Source organism: Piliocolobus tephrosceles, chromosome 2, assembly GCF_002776525.5.
Source record: "Piliocolobus tephrosceles isolate RC106 chromosome 2, ASM277652v3, whole genome shotgun sequence".
NCBI classification, from domain to species: domain Eukaryota; kingdom Metazoa; phylum Chordata; class Mammalia; order Primates; family Cercopithecidae; genus Piliocolobus; species Piliocolobus tephrosceles.
Window position 1 is genome coordinate 40,228,457 of NC_045435.1, and position 24,860 is coordinate 40,253,316.

General features: G+C 41.8%; 1 protein-coding gene across 10 annotated transcripts in view; it reads left to right on the forward strand.

Annotated features, from left to right (window-relative positions):
- Positions 1 to 24,860, forward strand: part of KALRN (kalirin RhoGEF kinase) — a 645,945-nt gene that overhangs the window by 18,139 nt on the left and 602,946 nt on the right. The gene's annotated exons all lie outside the window — the stretch shown is intronic.

Here is a 24,860-nt window from a genome sequence, read left to right on the forward strand (position 1 = left end):
AAAAAAAAAAAAAAAAAAAAAAAAAAAAAAAAGAAAAAGAAAAAGTCTATTCAGATCATTTGCCCACTTTTTAATGGGATTATTTGGGTTGTTCTGTTCTGTTTGTTAGTTTGCTGTTATGTGAATTCCTTGTATATTCTGGATATCAGTCCCATGTTGGATTAACAATTTGCAAATATTTTCTTCCATTCTACAGGTTGTCTCTTCACTCTGTTGATTGTTTCCTTTGCTGTGCAGAAGGTTTTTAGTTTCAACAAAGGTACCAAGAACATATATTGGGAAAAGGACATCCTTTTCAATAAATGGTGCTGGGAAAATGGGATATCTATATTCAGAAGAATGAAATTAGACCCCTATCTCTCACCCTATACAAAAACCAGCTCAAAATGGATTAAAGACTTACGTGTAGGACCAGAAACTATAAAATTACTAGAAGAAAACATAGGGAAACCCTTCAGGATATTAGTTTAGGCAAATATTTTATGGCTAAGGCCTCAAAAGCAAAACAAACAAAAACAAAAATAGACAAATGAGATTATCTTCTTGGTACTGTCCACATTCCTATAGCTACTAGAAAGTGTTTTGGATTCTGGACCAGAAACCAACTGTTTCTCATCTCTCGATGTATGCTAGAATCATCTGGGAGCTCTTAGAAAGCATAATGTCCAGTTCCTCCCTTTCAACACTCCCACTTCCACCTCCAGCCAATTAAATTGGAATAGCTGGAAAGGGGGCTAAACACTGGCATTTTAAAGACCTCTGTAGGTGATTCTAATGGCAGCCAGAGTTGAGAACTGCTTGTTGTCATCCTTTAACATGGACGTCCGAGAGTAAGGGCAAAAGGAACTCTGTTGCAAAATAACAAAATGAACGAAAAACAAGTCACTACATGGGAATAGTAAACATAGGATACAAATTGTGTAAGAACGCAATCTTTTGGATACAACTCATGCAACTTTCTTTACAAACTTAACCATTTTCTGTAACTTCCTAGATAAACCTTGACTTTCCTTCATATTCCCAGAAAAGCAATTTATCTGTGTCCCAGGAGGTTGTTTGGCCTCAGCTTGCTTTGGGTTTATTGCTCTCAGTTCAGGCTGCTGAGGGGTTTGGAGGTAGGGATGGTCGTCTGTCACTGTAGATGTCAAAAACCTTTCTTTCCTTGGTTTGTATAACTAATACTAGGAAGGCGTTAGGTGGGCGTTGTCCATATTCTGCTAGGATTAGAGAAAGAAAAATCATTTTCTCTCTTCAGGATAAATGGGAGGTAAAGAGAATAACTGTTTTCAAGCCTTCGTGGTGTTGGGCTCTACTTTGACCAGGAATCTACTTGGGTTTGTCACTAAAGTTCACCTCTCCCTGACTGGCCATTCTTTGTTGTCTCAACTTTCAGATCTCCCAAACATTCCAAGTCAGGGATTGATTCTGCTCAGGTGCAAGAAGTTAAGAGGCAGCTGGACCTCGTGGTCTTGATTGTCAGGGCACCCTGATCTTTGTGCTTTCCTTTTCCTTAGTCTCATCCTCACCATGCCTGCAGCCTTCTTCTGGCTCCTTGTCTTCTAGCACTGACAGATACCCTGTCTTTGACTTGCTCTGTCATTGGCTGGCTTGCTTGCTGCTTAGCTATCTGTACAGCTCTGGCCCCTAACCAGGTCAGACTCGGTATCTGTGCTTAGGCCATCTGCTTGTAACTGGTCCCTAGCCTGCTATGGACTCTGGATACCCATTGTGGTCTGGCTTGCCCTGTTCTTGTTAACTATTGCATATGTATGCCCAGCATGATGTGTGGGTTCTTTGTGCCAACCTATATGACTTGTTCCTTCTCTCTTATATTCAGCGGGAAAAACAAGAGAAAAGCACACAACATGTATGTGAAAAGCACATTGGGTGATTCTGCTGTGCTAGGGTTTTTCTAATTAAAGGAGTTTAAGTTGTAATCACCTTCTCATTTGAGCCGAATATTCAGGTAATACATAAAGAAGTTACTTTAAATTAGCTTTTATAGTCATCTATATATATACCTATTAGAGTTATTTAATTGGCTTTTGCCACAAGATCACTTTACTAAAGGGACCAGGCCTCTTGTCTAATAAAGAGTTTGAACACACACCCACTTGAAACACCATCACAGAACAATTCCCTGTTGTTCTATATGAGAGCCTCACCAGCAACCTTCATATTTTCTTGTGCTTTCTCTTGAAATGCCCCAAACCTCCTCTTCTTATAGTTAATCTACATTCTTTTCCCTCCAAACCTCTTAGCCCTGATGTCCTCTAGAGAAAGCTCCCCTGACTATATCTGGTTCCATTCAGAGACTCATGGGCACTAGGTGCATGGCTAGTGTTCTGTAATTCACAATGCGCTCCTGTGGGCAGTAGTAATACACACCTCAGGAGGTTGTTGTGAGCCTTGAAGGAGCTAATATGTGTGGTGTGTGTTTGGTACCAATAAGTACTAATAAGTATGTGCTTGTTTTGTGAATTTCTGCAGCTTTAGGAATCTTAGTTTCTTGTCGGGGATCATTTCCCTCCATTAAGAGTGGAGTTTCTCTGAGGGCAAGCCTTTGTCCTCACTATCCTTTGTATTTTCACCTAGATACCTAATTCAAAGTTATATCCTAATAGGAAGCCTAATTAATAACTTTGGCTAACAGAGTATCTGAACTCTCCAGGGAACAATTGATTATCACAGCATTGTTAAGGAGGAAAAAGAGAAATGTAATTATTTGATAATTCCAAATATCTCACCCCTTTGTTTCTCATTATGCCCTTCTGAGATAGGTCATATCATTTCCCATTTCACAGATAGGAAACAGGCTCATAGAGATGAAGCACTTGGGTAAGGTCAGAGAGCTGCTAAGGGAAAAGTCAAGATCCAGGACCCTGGACTCCTGTCTAGGATGGGTTGCCCCCTCTACCTGCTGCCATACAGATGGGAAGGGCTCCATCTGTCTGTCTCTCCAGCATGCCTGTTAAACTGGGAGTCCAGCCACCTTCCCTGTCAGCAGGTAGTAGAGCATATCATTGGGATGTCTTGTCTGTGATGTGAACTACCCAGGCAAGATGTATCTAGGCCAAGTCCTGGGGGAAGGACACTGATAGCTGCTTTGTGAGGTCCCAGTGTGGTGTTTCCATCCAGTGGGGTGGAGATTACTGTGATGTGAGAACAGTAAAGCAGCGCTTGCCCAGATATGGCATGTCCTCCCAGGGCCTGTTCTGTGGTGGCATACTCAGTGGTTGCTGTGAACCAAGGGGCAGTGGGACAGCTGTGTCCCTGGATATTCAGAAGGCTAGTTGGATCCCCAGTATAAGTGATAGGTTTGCTCTTCACCTTGTGGACAGAGGTGGCTTGTTATCAAAGAAAACACCAAAGCAATTAGTATTGTTGTTATTAGTAGCAGTGGTAATAGACTCTACCAAGGGTCCAGGTAGAGCAGGGAGTGATTAGGGTTAGGTGTAAGCTCACTACCCTTAGGGAGCTTATAATTCAAACTCCTGAAACATCAAGAATCAACAGTAAGGCTGGGCACAGTGACTCATACCTGTAATCCTAGCACTTTGGGAGGCTGAGGTGGACAGATTGCCCGAGCTCAGGAGTTGGAGACCAGGTTGGGCAACATGGTGAAACCCCATCTCTACTAAAATACAAAAAATTAGCCGGGTGTGATGGCACGCAACTATAGTCCCAGCTACTCAGGAGGCTGAGACAGGAGAATTGCTTGAACCTGAGAGGTGGAGGTTGCAGTGAGCCGAGATCACGCTATTGCACTCCAGCCTGGGTGGCAGAGCGAGACTCCATCTCCCAGAAAAAAAAAAAAATAAATAAAATAAACAGTAACATCTCTGCATCTCTGTTGGCCCTCTTTCAAGTGATGGATTACTTATAAGGGGGAACTTTTCTAGCTGTAGTGTTTCATGGTTCCTTGTGGACAGCACCTACAAAATATTTACCTATTAATACCTATAATATATCTTTGTGATGCTACAGGTACTCTTTCATATTATGTTGCTAGATGAGTGCTATGAATTTACAAGAGAGAAATAATTGGGTCTATGAATGAAGGAAGAAATATTCATTTATTCAACAAATGTCTTCTAAGGACCTACTGTGTGCTTTGCTCTACCCAAGGCTCTGGGAATACAATGCTAAAGAAGACAGTGTTCTTGTCTTTGTGAAGTGTTACAGTTTGATGGTGGGAGTAGACAATAACAACACAATAGGTAATACAATGACAGAATAAAAAGGAGAGAACAGGGTTAAGCTTTAGTAGCCCTTGATTATGAGGATGGAAATCAGCAAATACAGGGTGTGCTTGGGGAATGAAGACTAAATCAGACTGCCTGGAGCATCTGTGTGATAAGAGTTAAGGTTGGAGGGACAGACTGGGGCTACCTTATGAAGATTCTTGCATTGGCATGTTGGGTTAAGAGCAGATGGTTCCAAAGTTGTAGCATTCAATTTAAAAAAGGTATTGAGCAGTACCAATGTACCAGACAGTAGATTAAGTACTACTGGGTTCGTATGGTTTAAGGAGAGACTCAGATGTGTAAAAAGGACCTTACAACAAAACTGGTAAGTACAATTACCTAGGCTTGTATAGGATCACAGAGGACAGAACAACTAATTGCCTAGAGGGGTTGGAGAAGTAAGTCTTCTCGGAATATCTGATAGTTTAGCTTGGGGTGCAGGATTAGGAGTTTGTTTGGTGGAGAAGGTGGGGCCAAACATTCTAGTCAGTAAAGCATGGGCAGAAGCACAAAGTGGGTTGAAGGGGATGGATAGCTAAAGAAAAGGGGGCAGGTCAGTGTATCAGGAAGGTAAGGCACACAAGAGGGAGCAAGGGTCATGGGGAACTTCTGAGCATGTCATGTTCTTTAAAGATGAATCTGAATGCATAAAAAGAACTGGAGAAAAAGAAAATGGACGTGAAGGAAGCATTGGCCTATGGAGAGGAAGGAAGAGAAGGATGTACGAGATAACGCCTGAGAGAGTAACAGGGATTTCTTACTCTTCATATTAAAGGGTCATTGAAGCTTCCATGCTTAGGTTTGACTTGAGTGGCAACCGTTACACTAAAAGTCTGAAAAGAGGAGTAGGACTTAGGGTGTTGGTAAAAGGATTTAGAAACTTTGAGTTTGAGTTTTAGATGATTACAAGATGCCTGATTCATTCATGCATTAAAGTAGGTTTGTGTTTCTAGGGGGTTGTTAGGGTAGGAGATGAATATTTTGAGTCATTTACCAAAAAGTGATGGTGAAACTGGTATTAGCTCAAGGAAGACAGCATAGAGAAAAGTGAGAGTAGTGTAGACTGTTTTTTGAAAGTGTTGACATAGGGAGACAGGATAAGAGAGATACAAAGAGTATTCCTTAAGGGTAGGAGGAGAGCCAGGGTACAATAATTTCGTGGGAATAGAGGAGAAGGAGAGTTAGGGAGCTCCATGTGCAGGGAGAGGAGGCAATGTTGAGGGCTTTGGTGACAGAAGGCATTGGTGACTACTTGCAGCATTGTTTCAGCACCTCAATGAGAAGAAACCAGATTGCAGTGGGAGGAGGTGGTGAAGATGAAGGCAGCAGCAAGCACATATTGTTTGTTTGAGAAATATGTCAGAAAATGCAAGGTAAAAATAGAATGGTGGTTGGTGGGACATTAGGGTCAAGTGATGATTTTGTTAAAGGAGGAAGGCCTAATGTGTTTGAGGCTGGGGGAAGGGACCAGTGATATAAGTTTAAAGATGAGGAACAGAAATGGATTTATTTATCCATTCAATAAATATTCATTGAGCACTGACAATATTCCAGGGACAGTGCTATTTGCTAGGGATACAACATGAATAAGGCATGAAATCTTCATGGAGTTTACATTCTAGTGAGTAAGGCAGACAATACACAAGTCAAGCAACAGTTGAATTTGTAAGAACAGCTTGTGATAAGTGCTCTGCAGTGAAGCAGTGGCCTGGAGGAGGTAGGGATGGACTGAATAGAGAGTGCAGATGGAAGTGGTAGACTGGAGGAGGGGACACTTCCTCTGTTGTAAGGAAGGAAGAAGGAGTGCTTAGAAAATGATTTTTAAGTAGAAAAAATTAAAAATGAGGAAATGCAGTTCAGATGGTCCTGATATTCTTAAAAAAGAACAGGCAGTGTCATGAGCTCAGACTGGAGAGGTGGGATAGTTCAAGACCTCAGATAGGTGCTTACTGCTTCATTCAAACCTCCCATGACCCTGTGATGTTGTGGGAGGGTGTTATTCTCATTGTATACGTGAGATAACTGAGGGGACTCAGAGAGGACCCGTGACTGGAGAGTATAGGAGCAAGGGAGAGGAGCCTCACCTGGATGCTTTTATCATCGGACTCACCTCCAAGGGCCAGCTCAGAGGAGCCTGTCAGTGGAATCAAGACATCCGTTCCTCCTTCTTTCTCCTATATAAAGCCTTGTACTGGGCCTTGGAGGAGACTGTGGAGGGGAGATGACACCTGCACATGGAAAATAAGAAAGATGAAGTTGGAAGAGATAAGATGAGGAAACTGAGGCTCAAAGAAATGATTTTACTCCCCAAAGTCATACAGTTATCAGCTGAGCCTGGATGTGAAGCCGGAATGAAAAACTCCAAATTGAGGCCTCTTTGCATTGTATCCCCTACGGTTTCAACTCAACTCCACCCCTTTACTGTGCTCAGTAGCCTTCATGTAGTTATTATATATGAACAGACTGGAGAATTCATGCGTTTGAGGGTTATCTGGTTTGGGTTCAGCTTTTAACGGCTCCAGGCAAAATGTCTAAGAAGCTCCAAAAGCAGGATTGTATTTCTTTATCCTTCCTTGTTATCATTATGAAAAATAAGCTGAGTGGGGTTGCAAGTGGCACTTCTTGGTTCTCCTGGGCTATTGCAGAATTGTGCTCTAAAGAACCCAGAGGAGTATCTTCCTTATAAACCCAGGATAGGAGGAATAATTGGTATGGGGCTTTTAATCTACTTTCATGCTAAATGAAATCTGTTAGATGGGATAATGAGCTCCATATTTTATAGACTATTTTAAGCTTGTCTCAAAATAAAATACAGGGCTAGGGGTGGAGGAAGGACGTTAAGTCTTAAAGACAAAATGCCATAGCTTACTCATCAGTGTTTTCCTTTTAATGATCCCAACCTCAGCACAAGTCCCTCAGTGATACTGTAATGGAAACCACATTTTTTTTTTTTCCTGTTGGAAGTTTCGGGATGAACACAGCCAAATGCTTCAAGACGTAATTAAGACTACAATCTCCCATCCTCGGTAATATACAGACCTTTCACCCAGGGGGCTCAGCTAGAGACAATGTGGTTGGAAAGCAGTTGAAATTATAGATACTTTTTTTCCACCAATCTCTGGCCCCCCAGAGCTTCTTTTCTAGGCCTTGTCCTCCCTGTCCCCTTCCCCTTAACTGCTGTCTCATGCCTGGGAAGGAATAAACCAACACATAAATAAGTAAGAACCCTGGTATTGACTCTTTCCCTGCCGCAGGGAGAGAATCCCAGACAAATGCTGCTGTGTCTGGAGGAGGCTGGACTGCGCTGGCAGAGGCAGCACATACATAGAAGGAAGGGCAGCCAAGAGAGCTTGCCAACAGATGTGGGGTGCCGGGAGGGAGGAGGTGGACAGTGTCATCATTAGGTATGGAAGGAGGTAGGGAATGTTCTGTACATTAAAGGCTGGAAAATCCAGCTCATAGGAAGGTCTTGAGGGCTTAAGAGAGCAAGACAGCCCCTTCTGTGTTCGGACAGAATGGGTCTCCTTTGCTTTGGCAAGCTTTCTGAACCTGCACAGATCAGAGTTAACAAGCTTGGCATGACCAATCTGATTATGTGACTTCTCCGCCCCTCACTCTCTTAACCACATCTTGAACACCTGGAATATATAAGATAATGGAAGCCCAGAGTACATATATGCATATACTCTCTGTTTGGCCAATTACAGTACAGTCTTATCCTTGTAGGGAAGACTCCAGTTAGCACAAGGAACAAAGGATTAGGATATTTGCCCCTTGCTACCTTGGTTCCATACTCTGCCCTAGGGGTAGTAATTCTGGGATAGCTGAGGATAAGACCCCACTGGGCACTCTGCTTAGTTCCTTAGAGATCATATCGCTGGTACATTTCTCTTCTCACTACTCCAACCACCAAAAGGCAGATAGTCATGTTAATATCTCCTTCAGGAAAATGTATTAATATATTCTTGACTCATTTAACTAGTGACTAGTTACATACCTTTCTGAGTCTCAGTTTCTTTATTCAGAGAATTAGGATAATATCTATCTGTGGTAGTCATTAGTACCATTCAGTAAGTACTTCTAGCTATCTACATTTTTGGGCATACAGTTAGATGGTACTTCTCTACATCCTTGGTCCTGTGACCTGCTTTGGCCAATGAAACGTGATCAGAAGTCAGGTATTTCATTTCCAAGTGGAAGCTTTAAAAGCTAATATACTATTTACTTCCTTCCATTGTTTAATTTATTTTAGCTCTGTTGGGATAAATCCTTCATCAGCCTGGGACTGTGAGTGACTATGATGATCACAGCTCTCTGCTGAACCCAGTTGAACATGTAGTATAAGCAAATATTAATCTTATTTTCTGTGAAGTTACTAAGATTTGGGGGTGGTTTGTATCTGTAGCTTACGTAGCCTGCCTTGGCTGATAATACACTACCTTATAAGACTTTGCAGGGGATTACAAAAAATGTGTATGTACACATAGTCCACACTCAATAATTGGTGGCTACTTTATTCTCACCATGAATATAATTTGGGATGCTTTTGGCTGCAGGTAATTCGGCCCAAACTCAAAATGCATAAACAATAAATGCATTTCTCCTCTTGCCTTCACTTCTCCTCCTCCTGCTTCTCCTTCTCCTGCTTCTCTTAACAAGAAGTTTAGAATTTGGACAATTAAATGAGAGGCTCAGCATCATCACTAGCTTCTTTCTTATTTAGTCTGCCTAGGTTCATTAGATTTCTTAAATCTATAAAATGTTGTAGTTCATCAGCTTGGGAAGATTGTCAGTTATTATCTCTGTCTTTCTCTTCTTTCCTTTTGAGATCCCAATGGATTGTATCTTGTAATTTCTCATTGTATAGCCTATATTTCTTATTATTCTAGATATTTTTATCTCCCTTTGATGCATTCTAGATAATTTCCTCTGACATATCCTTCAGTTTATTCTCTTTTTAGCTGTGTCTAATCTGCAATTAAATGTGTTCACTAACTTCTTAATTTCAATTATTGTATTTTTAGTGCTAAAATCCCTATTAAATTCTTTCCCAGATCACCTTTCTTTTAGTTTCCAATTTTATGAAAAATACTTTCAAGCTTATCTTTTGTTTCTTTGAGCATTGAGCATAGTAAGCATATTTATTTTATAGGTTTTGTTTGATAATTCTATTATCTAAAGTCTTTGTGGGTCGATTTTTTTCCCCTGGCTTTATTGAGATAAAATGGACAAATAAAAATGGAATATATTTACCATGTACCACATGATACTCTGATATATATATCAAAGTATGATATATATGATATATCAAAGCATCATGTGGTACATGGTAAATATATTCCATTTTTATGTATATATATATTTCATATATATACACACACACACATTGTGAAATGATTACCACAAATGTGAGTCTCTCTCTGTATTCTGCTGTTCCTGATGGTACTTCTTCATGGTATACTTTTTCCTTGTGTTTTTTATCTTTGTATCTTGATCACTATTTTTGAAAAAGATTTTATGAAAATAATTTGAAGCCAAGAATGATAACATTCTTCTGCAATGATTTTTATTTTCTTTTGGCAGCCCCTGGGATACTTCCAGTCCAGTTCTACCTTAACACAATGCTTCAGATTCCTTTGACCTAGGTTGCAGGCAACTGGGTTTCAGGTTTGCATTAAGAGCTAGTTTATTCTAGGCTACCTTTATCTTGAGGGTGAAGCTTCCCCTCTGAGAGGAAGCCTAGCTTAGAGTAGATGTTGTTTATCAAAGTCTTCTGGGGCAGAGGCCCTGGACATTGCTTTCTTCTTTCCTAGTTCACCTGGTTGCCAAAAGCACAGCTTAGTTTTGCTACTAAATACTATTGTTTCTTGCAGATTGGCAAATGCTCTCAAGGCAAAAGCTTTTTTTGTGTGTTTTGGGCCTTCCTCTTTAGATTTTCAACTTCTCCTAGGTTTCAGCCTAGAAATTCTTTATCTTGTTAGCTCTTTAATGCTTTTGAGAAAATAAAAACAAATATAAATGATTGTCCTGAGTGGGAAGGTTGGTCCTAATCACCTAGCCTGCCACTACAAGAAAAGATGATCTTAGAACCCCAATACCTTACATCTTTCCATTCTACCATCCTGATAGTCCCAAGATGGCTGCTGTAACTCCATACGTTACATGCAGAACTGATAACAACTGAAAGAGCCTGTTTCTTCATGCATGTATTTAAGAGCAAGAAAACCTTTCCCAGATGTCCTCCAGGAGATTTTTCCTTATGTCTCAAAGGCCATTATTTTACCACCAATTCCAAAACAAGTCACTGGAAGGGGATACAATTTCTGCGATTGGTGTAATGTAATTGGCATTTACCCTGTGGGACTGAAGTTGTCTTTGCGTCCCCTGAAGCACATGGATGTTTGATTTCTGAACAAAATGTGAGTCTGTAAGCAAGGAAGAAGGGGGTTAATGGCCGCTCGGTAGGCAACCAACTGTGTCTATCACAGTCTGTGCTCAGGATTAAAGATTAAGAAGCATAGTCATGGTTCTTATTCTACTTTGAGACCTACGTGCTCTGAATGATGCAAGAAAATATAGAGCCAAACCTAATACAGAAAGGATTCAGAAATATAGGGGGCATGTTCATTGAAAACACACTTTGTAACTTAAAAACTGTAAAAATTTGGGATAGTCTATGATCAAAATATAATAAATTTATTTAATCAAAAATATTAAAAAATACATAGCAGGAAGAATAGCTTTATTGAAAATGTATTCCCCAAACTTAATCACGTTACAAATTACTTCTATAAATGCATATTGTACAAAATAGGAATAGATCTAATGCAGTCATGATTCCACTGAATGAGCTGGGTCCTTCCAAGTGCTCCTGGTAGAGGTGGGCTGCAGTTTGCAGAAGAAAGAAAATATTAAGGCTTAAGAATCCTGGCCGGGCATGGTGGCACACACCTGTAATCTCAGCATCTTGGGAGGCAGAGGCGGGTGGATCATTTGAGGTCAGAAGTTTGAGACCAGACTGGCCAACATGGTGAAACCTTGTCTCTACTAAAAACACAAAAATTAGTCGGGTGCAGTGGTGCACACCTGTAGTTCCAGCTACTTGAGAGACTGAGGCTTGAGAATCGCTTGAACCTGGAAGGCGGAGACTGCAGTAAGCCTAGATCATGCCACTGCAGTCTAGCCTGGGCTACAGAGTGAGACTCTGTCTCACCAAAAAAAAAAAAAAAAAAATCTAGAACTAGAAATACCATTTGACCCAGCCATCCCATTACTGGGTATATACCCAAAGGATTATTAATCATGCTGCTATAAAGACACATGCACATGTGTGTTTATTGCGGCACTATTCACAATAGCAAAGACTTGGAACCAACCCAAATGTCCATCAATGACAGACTGGATTAAGAAAATGTGGCACGTATACACCATGGAATACTATGCAGCCATAAAAAAGGATGAGTTCTTGTCCTTTGTAGGGTCATGGATGCAGCTGGAAACCATCATTCTCAGCAAACTATCACAAGAACAGAAAACCAAATACCACATGTTCTCACTCATAGGTGGGAATTGAACAATGAGATCACTTGGACACAGGAAGGGGAGCATCACACACCAGGACCTGTTGTGGGGTCGTGGGAGGGGAGAGGGATAGCATTAGGAGATATACCTAATGTAAATGAGTTAATGGGTGCAGCACACCAACATGGCACATGTGTACATATGTAACAAACCTGCACGTTGTACACATGTACCCTAGAACATAAAGTATAATAATAAAAAAAAAGAAAAAAAAAACAAAAAACAAAATAAAAAGGAAGTTACCCTATATGGTTTTAAAAGGGAAGGCATGAATAACTCACCCCTTGTTTAGCATATCATCAAGAAATAACCATAAAAATGGGTAACCAACTGTGTCTATGGAGTAGCCATTCTTTTCTTCTTTTACTTTCTTTATAAACTTGCTTTTACTTTACTTTTTTTTTTTTTTTTTTTTTTAAAAAGAATGCTCCCAAACCTTGGAAACGTGAGCATCCTTTCCCTAGCAGGGGTAGAAGTTTTTTCTTGATCTAATATACCTGCCTTTGTTACCTAGGAGCAGGGGACCACAGAAGGCGAGGTACAAAGGTACAAAGACAATCTTTTCCAAGTTCTGGCTTGCTCCCAGAAGTTCAGAAACCAGATCCTCCTGTTTGTACAAGCGGCCCCAGAGAGAGATAGGAATTTATCCTGCCTGTCCCCAACTGCCCCACCAGAGTAGCTGAGGAGAAGAGGTCCAATTCCTGAACACTAGCCTTCCACAGGTTTGGGGTCCATCTTTCCTCCTTCTGTTTTCCATATCCTATATCTATGGTTTGATCCCATCTTAGAAGTCCCCCTTCCTAGTTTGTCATTTTCCACAGATTGCTAGCTCTTGAAAGTCCCTCAAAGAAGATACCCAAAGGAAGTGTGCCAAGCAGGTTGAAAGTAGGCATGGGGTGAAATTTTTGGTCATGAGCAGCTGAGTACAGCTGGGTTTTGGGGGAGGGTGGGGACAAGTAGGGTAAAAGTGAATTGAAAGTGTATCTGCATGTACTTGTAGATGTACTTTCATGTACCACATAACTACATGTCACCTTTGATTACCTCCATGCCGTTTCATTCTTCAGTCCCACCAGTTAAAGCTATTGATTTATGTGACCAGATTCCTTTAAAAAAACCAAAGGAAAAAAAGTTAATAAATTTGGATGTGTCAAGCCCAGTGACGAGGTTTATTTAGCTGATTGGCTTGCTTTTCAGGCAGTATGCTGAGTAGTGAAGTGGGAGAAGGCTTTGAAATAAAAATGGCCTGGTTTAGCTCATAGCTCCACCACTTACTATTGTGTGACACTGGGCATGTCACAGCCTCTCTAGGCCTTGGTTTCCTCATCTGTAAGATGCCAGTCATATCCTATGTTTACCTTATAGTGTTACTATAAGGATTAGGCGATGTTACACATGTTAAAGGCTCATTAAATGTTAGTTATTAATTCTTAATCTGTATTGCCTAAAATCTAACTTTTGGATGAGAAGGGGATGGAGGAGTGGTTATAAGACACTCTGGGGACTGAAGGCTTGGGAAGGCAAGTTTTGAAAGGGTGCGGAAACAGAATATGCATGTGGGGATCTGGGCTTTGAAAGAGGATAATCAAAAGTTGGATTGGGGGAAGAGAGTCGATGACTAACTTCCATTTCTCTTGAAGTGTGGCCCAAGGCCCTGGGGGAAACTTCAGCTTCAGGCTATACCTGTGTGCCTGCTTGTGACTGGGATGCGTTTCCTGCAGGAGTGAAGCCATTGGTAGTTTCTTTTAAGGCCCCGCCTGCTCACCTTGCGACTACTGGCCAGGTGGCTGAGCTGGGCTGCCTCAGAGGGGGCAGGTGCCCTGCTATCTCAGCAGGCGCCCTGCTGGCTCAGCCTCAGCGAGGCTCAAGGTACATCCTGCCTCACTGGAGTTCCTTCTCCTAAGATTAAGGGCTTGAGTGGCCCAGCCCAGAATAATGGATACATGAATTGGCAGGCATTAGAAGGCTTCAGCATCGATAAATCATCATAGTCTGGGCAGTATCTGCTGAAACCCATTCTTGTCAACCACTTCAGGAGAGAAGGATCCAAGGGCCATGGTGAATATCTGTCTCAACCCAGAAAGAAAAGAGCTGAGGCAACAGGGTCTTTGGTAGTACTGGAAGGGTAGAGAGTAGGCTCTCGGTAGATACATTTTTAAAAGGAGAAAGGTAAGAGAAAGGGTTAAAAGGCAGCCTTTTGTCACCACCTCACGCAGCCGGATGAGGGACCAGGCTTGAGGGAGCAAGTTGGAAGAACAGTTATGTCAGAGGTAGAAGTGTAGCTTCAGTCTTCAAAGTGGCCGTTGTCAGCATTTGGATATGTTCTGGCCATTTCATCAGAGGCAAGCACCCCTTGGTACCTGTTTGTATCATGGATTTGGATGGGAGGGAGAAATGAGTTTTGGGGATACCATGAGCTCTTTTTCCCAGGGGTTCTTCTTTAGCCAATGCCATGGGCTCACATCTGAGCCCTGAGGAGAGGAACCCTGTGCAAAAGTTGAAGGAGCTGTCTGCTGTTTTCATGAGGACCCTGTGTGACATATGGGGATATATGATGCTGATCTCATGAACACTGTGGGGAAGATGGACTTAGCTTCCATCAGGGCTTGATCCTGGCATAGTGAAGACTCTGGGAACTCAGGCTACTTGGCACTTGGAATATTGGGGGTTTGAAAACCCTGGAGCCAGCACTCTGGATCTGATGCTGGTGTCCTCACAGAGGGCACCTCAGGCATCTTCCAGCAACAGCGGGCAGCTAGAGCAGCAGAGGAAGGACATGGCAGGTATGGCTGACAATGCCTTGCAAGCAGGAATGAGTATGGGGAGATGTGAGTAGGGCTGAGGTGCAGCATGAGGTAGAAGATCAGGCCAAAGCCAGTGGAATTTGAATTGCCTCTGTTAATGTGGATGTCTTGTCTGGTGAAGGCTAGGAAATTCAGGTCACCAAAGAAGCTTCCTGTCAGTGAGGTAGTATTCCCCAATTTAACAAATATTTACTGAATGCCTACCCTATGCAGGCACTATTATGAGTGTGAACAAGACGGGCAGAATCTTTGTCTTCATGAGAATGACAGTGAAGGGAAGGCATTACCAGTTAGAAAGTGCCCTGGGAGCAGAGAAAAGCAGGAGGAGAATTTCCGCTGTGGACTGGATCTTGAAAGGACCTTAAAGGATGGGTAAAAGTTGGGCCTGTGGAGATAGAGGAGGCCTACAGAAGAAGGCAGAATTTGGGAAATAGTCTGTATGTGTGTTTTATACACGTTGCGAATGTGTATGAAGGGGATTAGAAATATTGAGAGAGAAAGCTGGAAAGGTTGGTTGGGTGGCCTTTAGGTCCCATGCTAGGATTTTATTCAGTAGTCTGTAGGCAGCCATTGGGAGATTTTTAGCAAGAAAAGTAACTTGATCAATCCTTTCCTGCCTTTGGCTGAGGTCACTTAGCAGCACTGGTGTTAGGCAGGGCTGCAGGCCATGATTGTTTCAATATGTTCTCTTCCTGGCCTTCTCATGGGAGCAGTCGTAATTTTATTTTTACCCACTTCTCTGTTTTGGGCGTGCGTCAGATTAGCAGCTAGCTCTATGCCTCCAGTTGGAAGAGAGCTTCTGTTCAAAGTGCTGTATGGGTGGAGTCTTTCCGCCACTGTCCAAGCCTTGCTGCCCCTCTTGGGTGTTGACCTTGGCTGTAGAGGGTGTTTCCCTTGATTTAAAGCTGTTTGTTTCCCCTTCTTTTTCAACTTCACCCTGGTACTTCTGAATGACCAGGGTTTCTGCAGGGAGGTAGAGCAAAGGCAGCTTGTGGTTTGGGTGTTAGCTAGGGGCAGCAACTAATAAATGAATGGTCAGTTATCTTGGGAATATAGGTCTTTGCTTCAACTAGATTTACTTCCATTTTATCATAAATACCAGAAGCTTCATGAATTTAAATTGGTTTCCTGAAACAGACCCTGGTTCCAGGAACATTTCTCACTGTGGGAGACAGGATTGTCAACAAAAATGGGGATGCAGTTTTAAAGATAAAATCTGTTTATCAGTGTATGGTCCACAAAGAATCAAATTTGGTGACTTAAAACTTCTGTACTCAAATGAAGGGTATGGTGCATATGTATCTTACAGTGACAGTGATGTTTTAGAATATCCATATGGTACTGCTGGCTTAGTTGGCCTGGATGTTATATTCATGAGGCCAAGGCTGCAGCCTAGCTCTCTTCCCTCTAGTGGACAGATATCTTCTCTCTGGTCATGGCTAGAGACCACATCTTCTGTTCCAGCTGGTAGTCTTTTAGTAGCATTTTATTAGTCATGCAAGGGCCAGCAAAAATAGCATAGACAGATAATAAAAATCTAGTCTTGTACTGGAAAAAGAACTTGGAGAATGTGGCCTGTTGATACTGGTTGTATTATCACTTAGTACTTTTTTTTTTTTTGACATTGATTAAGTACTTCCTATGTGCCAGGAACTGTCCTAAGTGCTTATCTCAACCCTCAAAATAGTACAGATCCTATTTTACAGATCAGGAAACTGAGGCTGAAATAAGTTAAGTGACTTGACAAAGTCATTCAGCTTGGATAATGGCATGCATAATTACGTTTGAACCTAGCATTTCTTATCTTAAATCTTGTATCCTTTCCTCTCTTCTATCTAGAAATGATGATGAGAATATAGTAGTTTCCCCTTATCTGAGGCAGGTAGGTTCCAAGATCCTCAGTGGATGCCTGAAACCACAGATAGTACTGAATCCTAAATATACTATGTTTTTCCCTGTATGTTCATACCTACAATAAAGTGTAATTTATAAATTAGGAACAGTAAGAGATTAACAGCAATAACTAATAATAAATAGGACAATTATAACAATATAATGGAAGTTATGAGACTGTGGTATCGCTCTCTCTCAAAATATCTTATTGTACTACATCACAGGTAACTGAAACTGTGGAAAATAAAACCACGGATAAGGAGGGACTACTGTACCTATACTGTAGATTGCTGGAGGCAGAGTCAGATGTTGCACTGTTCAGTAACATCTTGAAGTCTCCTTTGCCCACCAAAGTATGTTTAGCTGTGACCTTAGGCCTCTTGCTTTGAAGCAGAGTTACCCCTATCCTATTTGGAGTCCAAATTAACATCTACTCACCACCAAGTGGATCCCTGGAGATCTCTCTTGCTCTATCCTCCAGCCCCTAGCCCCTGTTGAATTGGGGAAGTGGCAGATGGAAGATCAAGTGACAGATGGAAGGTCAGATTTCAGACCTTGTAGGCTTCCTTCTGATCTGCATCAGCTCAGAGGGAGAGAAGTGGGGACTGGCGGATGTGTGGTCAAGTGTATTTTGTTGACCTGCTGCCCTGAGCTGGGGGGTCTATACTAGGAATTTATTTTATGGAAAAGAAAAAGACTTTTTTTTTTTTTCCCTTGATCATACTGGGGGTGGGGAGAATCAGCAAATTATTTTATATTTAAACAACTAAAACATTTCTTAAGGATCATCTCTGGAGAAGACAGAATTGGTGTGATTTGAAAGATGCTACAAAAGTGCCTCCTGCTCAGAATCTCTGTGACCCTTGTAGTGCCTTGACACCTTGAACAGTTCATTCATTCCTTTTGGCTAATATCACTCACCTGATCCTTTTATAGGTGCTAAAATAATGCACTCTTGTGTTAATTTAAGATTCTTCCGGAAGAAGTAGAGGAACATTAAGGCAGTGTGTGTGTCGGGGGAGTGGGGTGGGTGGTGTTTAGAGTGAATGGATGACTCAGACTTGGTGAGAGATATTCTGGGATGGCTTCCTGGAGGAGAGAATTACTTAACATGATGTGGTGGCCAAGAAGGCTGTTGGCACCGTTCTTTCAGAAGCTTCGGATTGAGGCATTCACCAAGTTACTGAACATTAGTTTTTAGTTTCTCAGATAATGGAATTAGCTCTAGTAGTACAAGGTACAAAGCCATTATTAACTTATAAGCCTTTATAATTACTTTTTGGAAGCCTTTTTTGCTTTAGCATTGTAAATCTGTCTCACAGTTCCAGGGATTTAAAAATTTTAGAAATGACATTTAATTAATGCTGAATGTAAAATCTCTTTGGGTTTTAAGCTGTCTTGGGAATCTACTCATTCCCTCCTCCCAGACCCATCTTGCCTCCTCTTAGGGATCATCCAGGAAACCTCCCTGAGGGCTGGCATGGAGGTAGACAGAGGGGAGTGCCTTCCCTCGGGGTGACTGTCAGACTTTCCAGCCCCCAGAAACATTCTGTGGAGATGCAGGAGACACTTCCATCTGTGCCTGGGCCATATTTCAGGGAGACTACATGGTGGGACTCGCAGCTGGGGGACAGGACAGAGGGACCACAGACGGCAGATGGCTCTGGCTACCACTTGGAGGGGGTTGTTCTTGGGGCTGAAGGGGGTGTGTGGCTTAGACTATACTCCCTGTGAAGTAAACAGGGAATGCTTTTCTTAGGATCTAGGGAAGTTTTAGCAACTGAGTTAGGATTATGCCATCTCTGTGGGAGAGAGGGTTTCTGCAGGAGACTGCAAAGATATGCATGTGAACATTTTAAAAGTACAACTCTCCAGCCCCCAGAAGCATTCTGTGGACTTGCAGGGGACACTTCCATGCATCCAAAGAAACCCTCTGTCCCTCACATGGGCTCTGAAGATTCCTAAGACTTCTGTGCATCTCTCTATGCAAGTAATGGAACATGTTCCCTTAGGCCACATGTAAATGCCAGGCAATGAGGCCTAAATAGTCATTGTACTCTAAAAAAAAGTAAATATATTTAATTTCTCATATTTTTATAATGATATCTTACTTGAACATTTATTGTATACCAGATTTGTTCCAAACACTGGAAATCTATTTTCTCATTTAATTGTCATAACTCTGGGAGATAGTTGTCATTCTTTACAGTTTATAAAGCATGTCCACCATCTATCTCACTTGAGTCTTTCAACAGTATATATATCCCCATTTTACAAGTAGGACATGGCCAGATAAGTGACCATCGTAAGACTGTATGTCCACGGAGTAGTGACATTGGAACTTGAACTCAGAGCTCTTTGTTCCAATTCCGGTCTCCTTTTCATCATACTGCAATGAGAGGCCCAGCTTTCTTCCTCCCTTCAGCCCCCGCCTTGTTTTACAGAGAATGTCTCTGGGATTCTGTGGCTGGGAGAGGTGGGAGAGATAGCTGAGCAGGTAAGCCTTTTAAGAAAGTGTATAGGTTTGAGACCTGCAAGGCAAGAGGCAGCAGGGAGTGGAAGCTGACTGACAGGGCCCTGGGGGATGTGTCAGAGACAGTGCAACTGTAGCACAGATGTGGTGCAGGCTTCTCATTAAGAGGGAGCTAGAAAGGAAAAACTCCCACTTCAGAGAAGAATTAGACTGTTCCCAATGTCTTCACATCTGTGAGGGGACTGATGGTACAGACTCACTGATAAAGGGACAGAAGTTTTCAGACCCAAGAAGATATTAAAATAAATATTTAATTGGAACAAATTATGCTGTGAATCATTAAGACAAACAAATCTCATGAATAAGATTTCTGTTATTTCTCTGAATCTCAATGAAATATTTATTGAGGAAAATGAAGTCAGCTCATTGCGTTGCATGACTAAATGCCATTGCTGGCTTCCAAGAGCAGCTTCCTCAGGATCTGTCTCAGATCACAAGGATGGGGGAGGAGGCAGGACTACTTTCAGGCTGTCCCAACATGAGCAGGGATTAGATCATTCAGATCTGGTAGGACTGAAGCATGATCTGGCATTGTGTCTGGAAATGATATCTAATTTTTGGTTATTTAAGGTTGATTTTGAAGGTCCTGGGGCACTTTCTGATTTGAGGAGTAGGGAGGATGGGCTTCAGGGTAAGTTCTCTGAATTTTCAGATGGCAAACTCTGAGACAGCTTTTGAGGGTGTCTAGAACTTAGAATGCTCTGATTCAGGTTAATGCCTTTGGGGGTGATACACAATGTCCTGATGCCATTCCTGGGCTGCTGCTTGGATATGCTTTACCAATGCTAATGGTGTGCTCACACCTTGGGGATTGAGAGAACATCAATCCACCTAATCTCACCTAAGGTAGTAGAGGATATTGACCCATCTCCCCACAGAGGCCAGCCCCAGTTCACTGACTTTCTTAGTTGTGGTTTATCAGAACAAAGCTGGTTATTCTAGGAGATGGATTTCAAGAGGCTGAAACAAAAGACAGCAGTGTGGGTACACGGGGTGATGAGGATCCCCAGGCCTTCCTGGACTGGTTTGGGCTATAGCCGTTTCCCCGACAGGGCAGGTGGCTCTGACCCTGGGTTCGTGGTCCTTTGGCAGGCAGATCCAGTGTGGGTCACATGAGGGATGTTTCTATGGGTGGTCTTGCTGTCCAGAGTCAGCCTTGCTGCTTTAATTCCATTCTGGTTTTCTTCTTGCAGTCCACAGGTGGTTTAGGTAAATCCCCACAGATGAAATATTCCTCTCTCAAAAACACAGTGCTTTGGTCAGAGAGAAAGCTTAGCTAGCATGTTGAGGGAACTGTTACTTAGAACTGACCGTATTGTTTTCCTTTGCCTTAGACTTCCCATTTTCTAAATCTAGAGTGCGATTAATGGTATAAATGTAGAATAGGAACTCCCATTTCTAGCAGAATTACTGAATTTAAGTATGTACTGAGAATGAGCCATGTGCCTAGAAGTGTGCTGATGCTCTAGAAGATACAGAAATGTGAATAGAAGAATCTCTGCTTTTGAAGAAACTTACAATCCAGATAGGAAAACTAAATATATATGTATGTGTGTGTGTGTATATATATGTATATATATTTCACATAATTAGCTAACTATTCATTCAATGTATATTTATGCAGCACCTTCTCTTAGCAGAATATAAAAGGAATCAGAAACACTCCTATAATCCCACCACTTTGGGAGGCCAAGGCAGGTGGATCACTTGAGGTCAGGAGTTTGAGACCAGCCTGGACAACATGGTAAAACCCCATCTCTACTAAAAAAAAGTACAAAAATTAGCTGAGTGTGGTGGTGCACCCTGTAGTCCCAGCTACATGGGAAGCTGAGGCATGAGGATTGCTTGAACCCAAGAAGCAGAGGTTGCAGTGAGCCAAGATGCCAGTGCACTCCAGCCTGGGCAACAGAGTGAGACTCCATCTCAAAAAAAAAAAAAAAAAAAGAAAAAGAAATCAGAAATGGCTACTTAAAAAGATATGTTAATAATTATTTCGTAAAATGAAGAGTAATATGAGTTCCAGGAAATGCTATCTATGAAAGATGCAGGAGTATAAACAGTACTTCCGTTAGTAAACTAGAGAATGTAGCCACCAGGTAGAGGTTTTGATTGTTTATATTTTCTATTTCCAGAATCTAGCACAGTGTCTGGTATGCAGTAGATGCTCAATAAAGAAATGTTGAATGAATACATTTTTCTAGGCTGGAGTAGTCAGATAAAAGCTACCTCATGGAAGAAGTCAAGCTTGAGTTAGATATTTAAAACATGATAGAAATTGGGTGGCAGTAGAGAGGGCATTTTAAGTTTTTCAGAGGATATCATTGCCATGTCCACAGCACTGTGTTATTTATTTCTCCCTCATATTTGTAAAATATTGCACAAGTCACTCATGAGCACTCAGCTATTTCTTATCTCGTTTATCAGACCATTAGGGAAGGGTTGACTCTGGGACCCATGGAACCTGGTTGTATGATAAAGTACAAGAAGTGGTGATTTATTTCTACTTGAAGAAACAATTTTACAGTTTGGGGATGCTTTTGGAGCCCTGTTGAAAGAGGCTGTGGATTGGAATTCTCCATAAGGCCATTAATTATTGAATTTGCTTTGCTGTAAAACAAAGGAGCTGCTTATAGGTGTCAGCTGTTGAAGGTGCAGAGCGACTTAGTAGCAGTGTAAGTGCTCCTCCTAATCACAGGCAGACCTGTTAGCAGACACTCAGAAAAAAAGACAGGATACTGTCGGCTCATTGCTTCGGGGAAGATGGGTAATTAGTGGCTTCAGATGTCACAAGGCATTCTTCTCCCTTTGGTCTCCCGGGTGCTCTCTGTTGGGCAATCAGAGATTTTAGTTATGACTCTAGAGACAAGTCCCAGTGAGAGAATTTTGGGCTTTTCACTTGCCAAGTGGTGAGATGAGTGGTGCCAGAGAGTTTGGCTGCAGTGGTTGTGATGGAAGTTCTGCAGGTGATGGTGCTGAAGAGAAAGAGAAAAAATTCCTGGCTATCATGGAAGATAGTTGCTTTCTGGGCAGTGCAGCTGAATATACCAGTGCAGTCTGCCGTGCTGGTGGAGGCTGAATACCACTCTGCTGCTGTGATCGTGTCGTTCAGCAGACTCTGAGGTCCTGATCTGCTCTCCTGTCTCATATGTGGGGGTGCACAAAGCCAGGCTGCAGGAGCCTTCTTGGTGGGCATTTTTATAATGATATGCTTGGAAGCTTGACTTCTGAGTGTACAGGCATCCCTCACTTTATTGCACTTTGTTGCACTTAACACTATTGCATGTTTTGCAAATTGAAGTTTTGTAGCAACCCTGCATTGAGCAAGCCTGTCAACACCGTTTGTCCAACAGCATGTGCTCACTTCGTGTCTCTATGTCGCATTTTGGTAATTTTCACAATATTTCAAACTTACATTATTATTATATCTATTATGGTTATCTGTGATCAGTGATCCTTGATGTTACTATTATGATTGGGGGCACCACAAACCATGCCCATATAAAACTGCAAACTTAATCATTGTGTGTGTTCTAACTGCTCCACCTACCAGCTATTTTCTCATCTCTCCCTCTCTTCTCAGGTCTCTTTATTCCCTGAGATGCAGTAATACTGAAATTAGGCCAATTAATAATCCTACAGTGGCCTCTAAGTGTTCAAGTGAAAGGAAGAGTCATACATCCCTCACAATAAATCAAAAGCTAGAAATGATGAAGCTTAGTGAGGAAGGCATGTTAAAAGCCAGGATAGTGGCTGGGTGCAGTGACTCACACCTGTAATCCCAGCACTTTGGGAGGCCGAGGCGAGTGGATCATAGGAGCAGGAGTTTGAGACCAGCCTGACCAATATGGTGAAACCCAGTCTCTACAAAAAATACAAAAATTAGCCAGGCATGGTGGCACCCACCTGTAATCCTAGGTACTCGAGGGCTGAGGCAGGAGAATTGCTTGAACATGGGAGGCGGAGGTTGCAGTGATCCGAGATCATGTCATTGCACTCCAGCCTGGGTGACAGAAAGAGACTCCGTCTCAAAAAAAAAAAGCCCACATAGGCTGAAAGCCTGTGTCAAATTGTTAGCCAAGTTGTGGATGCAAAGGAAAAATTCTTGAAGGAAATTGAAAGTGCTATTTCAGTGAATACACACATGATAAGAAGGGGAAACAACTTTATCGCTGATATAAAGTTTTAGCGATCTGGGCAGAAGATCAAGTCAGCAACAACATTCCTTTAAACCAAAGCCTAATCCACAGCAAAGTACTAACTCTCTTCAAATCTATGAAAGCTGAAAGAGGGGAGGAAGCTGCAGAAGAAAAGTTTGAAGCTAGCAGAGGTTGGTTCATGAGACTGAGGGAAAGAAGCAGTCTTTACAACCTAAAAATGCAAGGTGAAGCAGCAAGTGCTGATGTAAAAACTGAAGCAAGTTATCTAGAGGATAACTGATGTAGAAGTCTATAACAAACAACAGATTTTCAGTGTAAATGAAATAGCCTTCTATTGGAAGAAGCTAGGGAAGAGAAGTCACTCTCTGGCTTGAAAGGACAGCTTGACTCCCTTGTTAGAAGCTAATGTAACTGGTGACTTTAAGTTGAACCCAATGCTCATTTACCATTCCCCCAAATCCTGAATCCAACAAGCCTGGATGACAGTACATCTGTTTACAGCATGGCTTACTGAATATTTTAAGCCCACTGTTGAGACCTACTGCTCAGAAAAAGAGATCCCTTTCAAAATACTACTGCTCATTGACAATACAGCTGGTCACCCAAGAGCTCTGATGGAGATGTACAAGGAGATAAATGTTGCTTTCATGCCTGCTAACACAACTTCCTTTCTGTAGTTTATGGATCAAGGACTGATTTTGACTTTCACGTCTTATTATTTAAGAAGTACATTTCATAAGGCTATTGCTGCCTTAGATAGTGATTCCTCTGATACATCTAGGCAAAGTAAATTGAAAAGCTTCTGAGAAGGATTCATCATTGTAGATGCCTTAAGAACATTTGTGGTTCGTGGGAGGAGGTCAAAATATCAACATTAATGGGAGTTTGGGAGACGTTGATTCCAGCCCTCATGGATAACTTTAAAGGGTTCAAGGCTTCAGTGGCAGAAGTAACCACGGATGTGGAAGACATAGCAAGAAAACTAGAATTAGAAGTGGAGCTTCAAGATGTGACTGAATTATTACAATCTCATGATGAAAATGGAATGGATGAGGAGCTGCTTCTTATGATAAGCAAAGAAAGTGGTTTCTTGAAGTGGAATTGATTTCTGGTGAAGATGCTGTGAACATTGCTGAAATGACAAAAGATTTCTGTAAACTTAGTTGATAAAGCAGCAGCTGGTTTTGAGAGGATTCACTCCAGTTTTGAAAGAATTTCTACTGTGGGAAAAATGCTATCATACTGCATCACATGCTGTAGATAAACCTTTAATGAAAGGAAGAGTCAATCAATGTGGTAAACATCGTTGTTGTCTTATTTTAATAAATTGCCACAGGCACTCCCACCTTCAACCACTATGCTAATTTCTGGCAGCCATCCACATTGAGGCAAGACCCTCCACCAGCAAAAAGATTATGAATTGCTGAAGATTCAGATGACTGTTAGCATTTTTTAGCAGTGAAATATTTTTAATTAAAATATGCACTTTTTTTTAGACATAATGCTATTGCACACTTAATAGACTACAACATAGTGTGAACATAACTTCATATGCACTCGGAAAACAAAAAATTCATGTGACTCACTTTATTGTGGTGGTCTGGAACCAAACCCTCAGTACCTCTGAGGTATACCTGTATATGGT